This window comes from Gossypium raimondii, chromosome 8, assembly GCF_025698545.1.
Source record: "Gossypium raimondii isolate GPD5lz chromosome 8, ASM2569854v1, whole genome shotgun sequence".
NCBI classification, from domain to species: Eukaryota; Viridiplantae; Streptophyta; class Magnoliopsida; order Malvales; family Malvaceae; genus Gossypium; species Gossypium raimondii.
Genome location: NC_068572.1, coordinates 30,325,614 through 30,333,251, shown reverse-complemented (window position 1 = coordinate 30,333,251; position 7,638 = coordinate 30,325,614). Strand labels below are relative to the sequence as shown.

The 7,638-nt window shown below is 36.1% G+C and overlaps 1 non-coding gene across 1 annotated transcript; it reads right to left on the bottom strand.

Moving 5' to 3' along the window:
* Positions 1-1,673: 1,673 nt before the first annotated feature.
* On the bottom strand, positions 1,674-1,780 carry LOC128032150 (small nucleolar RNA R71). Its single transcript, XR_008188279.1, has one exon. It is a non-coding gene; the product is annotated as a small nucleolar RNA R71 (small nucleolar RNA).
* Between the last annotated feature and the right edge of the window lie 5,858 nt (positions 1,781-7,638).

Here is a 7,638-nt window from a genome sequence, read left to right as displayed (position 1 = left end):
CTTGCATAAGGATTTTTGCAAATTAGCTTCTTAAAGAGCCCTTGGTTGGCCATCTTGGAGAACCATCAGCAAAGGAGCAACACAAAGAAGCGAATGAGCCTTGTTAGTCAGAGTCTTGGGTGATAGCCACTCTGAATTGGGTTTAATCTTTTGTTTTCTTTAATTTAATTTAAAGATGTTTTCTATGAGTTCTACGTTCTTGTTTACAACAATGATAGCTTAATTTTATTTAAGCTAGGATGATTATTTTGATTAAATAATATTTATTTTATTCATGCTTATAATGTTAGTGCCTCAATCAATCATGTTTTCAATTAAAATCAAGTCTGTATTTCATTCATACGTGATTGAAATGCACCTGAATTAGCTGAGTGATCCTAACGAGACGACGGCTAATGGACGCATAATTGAAATGTGCATGCTCAATTTAGATCCTAACCCGATTAAATTGTAGTATCCATAACAACCCTAACTAGGCTCTGTTATCTGTATAGTTTTTAGATTTGTGTGATTAAATTGTTTCAACCCTATTACCTCACACGAATGCTAAGAAACCCTTAGTAAATAAGGATTAGTAAAATGCGTATTTACTAAGTAAAGGATTCCGAAAGGACCTAATTTGGTTTCCAAACTCATGAAAGATCGAGTTGCATGGAATGTTTTTCCGAATATTATTAAGCATGATGATAATAAATTAAGTTTAATTAAAGTAATTTTCCTAGTTTATTTATGTTATAATTGCTGCAAACTGTGTTAAATTTTGCTAAAATCTATTTCATTCATATAGTCTGCATATTAGGATAATTTACATTAGGGATCATTGCATCTAGTTTATACCACTTCTTTACTATATTTTGCTTTTATTTTTCAAATTGTTAATATAGTTTTACAAATTAAGTGACATAGCACAAATACAATCCCTGTGGAGACGATAACTCGATACTTGTTTATTTCTTGATAACGACTGTGTACACTTGCCCAAACCCGAGCGTTACAAGTTTTTAGCATCGTTGCCGGGGATTGTCAACTGTTGCCATAGTCATTTTTTTTGTGAAATTATTTATTGTCAATTTGATTTATTTTTAACATTATTAAATTATTCTTTTTAATTTTTGTGATTTTCTTCTTAGGTGTTTATGAGCATAGATCGAATTATCGATTTACTCCCTGTAGACCCTAAAATTGAGTGAACTTTCAGACAAATAAGACGTGAACGAATAGCTCAAAGACAAGTCAAGATAGACCTTGGAAATCAGAATCAAGACCAAGGTAATGAAGTCGATTATGTACGAAATCCCATCCTAGGATCGATGCATCAGACAATATGCTGTGCCACTTTTAGCGAGTTAAACCTAGGAATTAGAAGGCCAGATATTGAGGCAAACCATTTTAAATTGAAACCAGTGATGTTTCAAATGCTAAAAACGGTGGGCCAATTTAGTGGTATGCCCACGGAAGATCCACATCTCCTCCTTTGATTATTTATGGAGGTGAGTGATTCATTCAAGGTAGCCGGTGTGACTGAAGATGCACTGAGGTTGAAGTTATTTCCATACTTGTTTCGAGATCGAGCACGAGCATGGCTCAATTCATTGTCACCAAGTTCCATATCTACATGGCAAGAATTAGTAGAGAGATTTTTGGTTAAGTATTTCCCACCTAGAAAAAATGCTAAGTTGAGGAACGAGATCACAACTTTCGAACAATTGGATGACGGGTCTTTGTATAAGGCTTGGGAGTGATTCAAGGAGTTACTTTGTAAGTGTCCTCATCATGGGATTCCTTACTGTATCCAATTGGAGACATTCTATAATGGTCTCAATGCACATTCAAGATTGATGGTAGATACTTCCGCGAATGGTGCAATTTTGTCTAATTCTTATAATGAGGCTTATGAGATCATTGAGAGGATCGCGAGTAATAACTATCAATGGCCGAGAAATCGAACAGCTTCAGGAAGACGTGTAGCCGGAGTTCATGAAGTCGACTCTTTCACTTCGTTATCAGCTCAGGTCTCGTTTATTTCTTCTATGGTAAAATATTTAACCGTTAATAGTACTAATAATTTTGTAGCTCAGCCACCAAGTCCGTTTGGAATAGTTTCCTATGTGTACTGTGGGGAAGGTCGTTCTTTTGAGAATTGTCTATCAAATCCTGAGTTAGTGTACTATGTGGGGAACCAATAACAAAATAGGAGTGGACAAGGACCTCAGTCCAACTTCTACATTCCTTCATGGCATAATCATCCTAAATTTTCTAGGAGCAACCAAGGAAATGGACCGGACAATAATTTATTACAGTAAAGACCCAACCAAACTCAACGGTTTAATCAGCAAATTCTAAAACCACTTCAAGCTGAGGCATTAAATAGTTTGGAGAACTTGTTGAAAGCGTACATGGCAAAGAATGACACTTTGATCCAAAGCCAAGCAGTAACACTGAAAAATTTGGAAAACCAAATGGGTCAGTTAGCTACGGAACTTCGTAATAGACTGCAAGGAACCTTGCCGAGCGATACTAAGAATCCAAGAAATTTGGGTAAAGAACATATCAAGGTAGTGGCATTGCGAAGTGGAAAGACTCTGGAACCCCGATTGATTGATGTTGATGATGAACATGTTGAAAACGAGGAAAGTCAACCAGGTGTTGAAGTTCCTACACCAAAGGAATCAGAATCTGCAAAGTCTGACAAGGTAAACCTTGACCTAGTGAATTCAGATATTTTAACATCTTCTTTGGATGCAGATTTACCTACTCAGAAAAGTTTTCCGGTTCAACCGAAACTTTCATCACCCATATCCGCAAAGATTGTAGCAACAAAAGCAGAAACAAGAGGTGCAATTCAAGAAGTTTTAGGATGTTTTGAAGAAGTTACACATCAATATTTCGTTGGTGGAGGCTTTAGAACAAATGTTGAATTATGTGAAGTTTCTGAAGGATATACTATCCAAGAAAAAATAACTGAGTGAGTATGAGACTGTTGCTTTGACAAATGAGTGCAGTGCATTCTTGCAAAACAAACTGCCACCGAAATTGAAAGACCCAGAAAGCTTTTCTATACCCTGTAACATTGGTGAATCTTACTGTGGTAAAGCTTTTTGTGACTTAGGAGCGAGTATCAACTTAATGCCTAAGTCTTTTTTCAAAATGTTAGGGCCTACAACTGTGATGCTTCGCTAGCGGATCGATCTTTAGCATATCCCGAAGAAAAGATCGAGAATGTTTTGGTAAGAGTCGATAAATTTATTTTTCCTGAATATTTCATTATTTTAGATTTTGAAGCAGATAAGGAAGTGCCGATCATCCTTGGGAGACTTTTCTTAGCCACAGGAAGAACGTTAATTGATGTATAGAAAGGTGAACTCACCATGCGAGTTCAAGACAATCAGGTAACCTTTAACATTCCTAAAGCAATGAAATTTCTCGATCCGACAGAGGAGTGTTCAGTTGTGGAAGAGATAGAAACCTTGGTTTCTTTGGAAAACAATTTTGAAGAAGATCTATTGGAGAAAGCTTTAGATCTTGACCCTTTAGAGGATGAAGAAGGTGAAGAAAACATGGCTTTGATGAAAGCCAATCCGAGAAATTATATTCAATCCACACGGTTTGAACCGTTGGAGTTAGAAGTCAGAGAATTTGTGCAACCCAAGTTGTCAATCGAAGAACCACCTAAACTCAAACTAAAGGTACTTCCTTCCCATTTGAAATACGTGTATTTAGGTGATTTTTCTACTTTGCCTGTGATTATTTCAGCGGAACTAACAAAAGATCAAGAGGAGCGATTAATTACTGTTCTAAAGAAATTTAAGAAAGCAATTGGTTGGACCATTGCTTATATTCGAGGTATAAGCCCTTCATTTTGCATGCATAAAATCATTTTAAAAGAAGGTGAAAGAGCTCGAATTGATGGGAAAAGGAGGCTCAATCCTATTATTAAAGATGTTGTGAGAAAGGAAGTGATTAAATGGTTAGGTGCAGGAATCATCTATCCTATATAAGATAGTTCGTAGGTAAGTCCGATGCAGTGTGTGCCGAAGAAAGGTGGAATCACGATTGTTGAAAATGAGCATAACAAGTTAATTCCAATGAGAACTGTTACTAGTTCGAGAATCTGTATTGATTACAGAAAGCTGAACAAAGCCACTTGGAAGGACCATTTTTCGTTGCCTTTTATGGATCAAATGTTAGATTGACTGGCAGGTAATGAATTCTATTGTTTTTTAATGGCTATTCGGGATATAACCAAATAGTTGTATCCCCGAAGGAACAACATAAAACAACCTTTACTTGTCCGTATAGTATGTTTGCTTTTAGGCGAATGCCTTTTGGTTTATGCAATGCACCTGCAACTTTTCAACGATGCATGATGGCAATATTTACTGATATGGTTGAAAATTTCGTCAAGGTTCTCATGGATAATTTTTCTATTTTTGGTAACATTTATGATATCTGTTTGAGTAATTTGGCTAAGGTACTGAAGAGATAAGAAGAGACAAATCTTGTCTTTAATTGGGAAAAATGACATTTTATGGTGAATGAAGGAATTTTCCTAGGTCACAAGATCTCAAAGAAAGGAATTGAAGTTGACAAAGCAAAGGTGGAAGTAATTGAAAGATTACCGTCCCCAGTTAATGTGAAAGGAGTCAGAAGTTTCTTAGGCCATGCCGATTTTTACCGAAGGTTTATCAAGGATTTCTCAAAAATTTCTAAGTCGCTGTGTTTGTTGTTAGAGAAAGATACAATGTCCAATTTCAACAAAGAATGTTTGGAAGCTTTTGAAGATCTACAGAATCCGTTAATTACGATCCCAATAATTTAGGGACAATGACTCAAGTAGACAGCTTTGAATGAACATATAAGTAAATAGTGAAAACATATATGAATATTTAGCTAGCATAGGTTACATTAAAAATGGATCACACGGCCAGGTCCAATTTGGGCCAAGTGGGCCAAGTGGGCCACACGGGCACACCCGGGCGTGTGGGCCCATTTTTACCGGAATGTTTCTAAGGTTGCTAGGGTTACCCAAGTTGACTGTGAACGTACTAGAAGGTCGGTAAGCGCTACTTAAACCCCTAACTATGTGAAATTGACTGAATGATATCTGTACTGAACATGTTAATATCTAAACCGAATATATGTATTGAAATTACATAATAGCATATCGTCCATTGTATGTTACATTGCATTGGGTTGGGGGTTGTTATTAGGAGGAAGTGTACTGAAAGGATTTAAGCCTAATTTACTGGCAGCTCAGCTGCAAACTACTATTTTATGCCGCATTCTGTACTACTTGGAGTGTATGGATGGGTGGGTTGATTATATCCCCACATGGAGTGTAGGGTTGGACGGAGATGGTGTGTAGAGGCTAGATGGGTAGGATTTTGCTACTGCATAACTGTTATTGCTACTGATACTATGATGGGCTAAGGCCTTACTTCATTTTTCACATTGTACTGAGATGGGCTAAGGCCCAAACTGTCACTGATACTGAAAAGGGCTTAGGCCCAAGACCGTTCAACTGTGCACTGTGAATACTGATTGTTTGTTTGTTTCTGTGGGATTACACATCGAATTTATGTAAACTCGCCCTTTTGTTTAATGTGCACATGTAATCCCCAAACTTAGACCGATCGGTGCGACGGAGGACTGAGCGGTGACCACAGAAATTTTTGGACTTCATGGTTTTCAATTTACGTTTTATGATTTAATTATTATTGATTATTTGGGTTGTAATTTAAGGACCCTCTAGGACTTTGGTTTTAAATTTTGGGTTTTTATTTATTTATTTTACTTTATGGATTTATATCTGCTGTTCGTAGGAAATTCAGTTTTCAAAAAGTTTAAGTAGTTTCTAAAAGCATGATAACTTAGATTGTTTCATTAAAGTTTCCACAACAAGGGATGTTTCAAAATAATTGTTTTAAATGAAAAAAGGCGATTTCCTAAGTTTTAACAAAGTTTTACTAAAGATAATAACATGGAATGTTTTCAACGTAACAACGAGGTTTCAAAAACACTATCATGTGGCATTGCCAGATACGGCCATAACATTTAGGCTGGGTTTGGGCTGTTATAAAACTGGTGTGTTGGTTGGATCCGTGTATCCGTCCGAGTCTGAGTCATGTTAATAGGGATAGTTAAATTATAAGCTACGTAATTGATATTAAAATTGCAAAAAATGTGAATTGGAAATGAATAAGTGGATTGAAAAATGAAGTGTGAAAATGTTGTGATCATAATTGAGATATATATAAGTAATGTACTCATGGATTGAACATAGTTGGTTTATGTTATGGTTAAGATGAATTGTTGAATGATCTATGAAAAGTTATTTTTATAGCAAGTGATATTAATTGAGTTATATGTTAAACCAACTAATGCAAGAATACTTGTGAAGTTGAGGAAACCATGAAATAATGTGGTATTATACATGAAATCAAAATGGTGATAAATTTTAATTGTTTGTTTAGATAGTAATGTGATTATATAATTTAACTTGAGCATTCATGTATCTTTATGTCTTTAAATGTTCGGATTATAGAAATATCACTGAGTTTTACTCAGCATATGGTTTTTTTTTCATGTGCAGGTTAGGTACTTCTCTTTTGATCGCCAACTCAGCATCCAACAATGATCCCAACTTCAAATGTGGTGATGTTTACCTTTTGTGATGGCATATACCTAGGATGTATTAGTTGATATTTATTTTGTGAATGGATTGTAAATGGAGTTATGAGTATAATGTTGATTTGAGTATATAAATATATGTTTGTGTTTGAAGCCATAATTTGGCATATTTTTTTGAAGCAATGCTTGTTAGGTGTATGTGAACTTAAGCTTGATGTTTTAGGTAGTTATAAACTAGGCTAAATTGAGTGATTTTGGTATGTTTTAAAATTTGATTTGAATGATGCATTGTTGATATGTTTTGATAATATAAATGTGGTACTAATAAGGGTACATTGGTTAGACACCTAAGATAATTGTTTTGGTATGTTTGGAGCATGTTTGATCGTATTTTGGATAGGTTAAATGATTGATTTTTGAGTTTCTTAATGCCCAAGCAAGTAGGAAATGGGAAACTTATTGTTTAAGGTACATTTTAGGTCCACATGGCTAGACACACGGGCATGTGACTTGTGAGACACATAGCTGGGCGACACGGTCGTGTGTCGTTTGTTGAGTGCTTAGGGAGCAAGTCAGCTAGCACACAGCCTGGCACACGGGCGTGTGAGGCCATTTCGAGAGTTACACAGCCTGGCATATGGGCATGTGGCTTGGCCGTGTGGCTTGGCCGTGTGGCTTGGTCGTGTGACCCAAGTCAAAGAGTTATACGGGCATAGACACGGGCTGGGACACGACTGTGTGTCTCTATTTCAAATGTTACACAACTTGAGGCAAGGGCGTGTGTCTCAGTCGTGTGACCCCTGTAGTTGAATTTTTCTAACTTTTTCCTAAATTTTTCAAATATTCACGATTTAGTTCCAAATCATTTCTACAGTGATTATACGTTCTCGACGGCTTGAATAAGGAACGATATGCATGTTTAATGATGGATTATGTTATGTTCATTGAAATGTTTTGAAATGAATTATTTAGGTTACGTTTATTCGGTAATGCTTTGAAACCCTATTT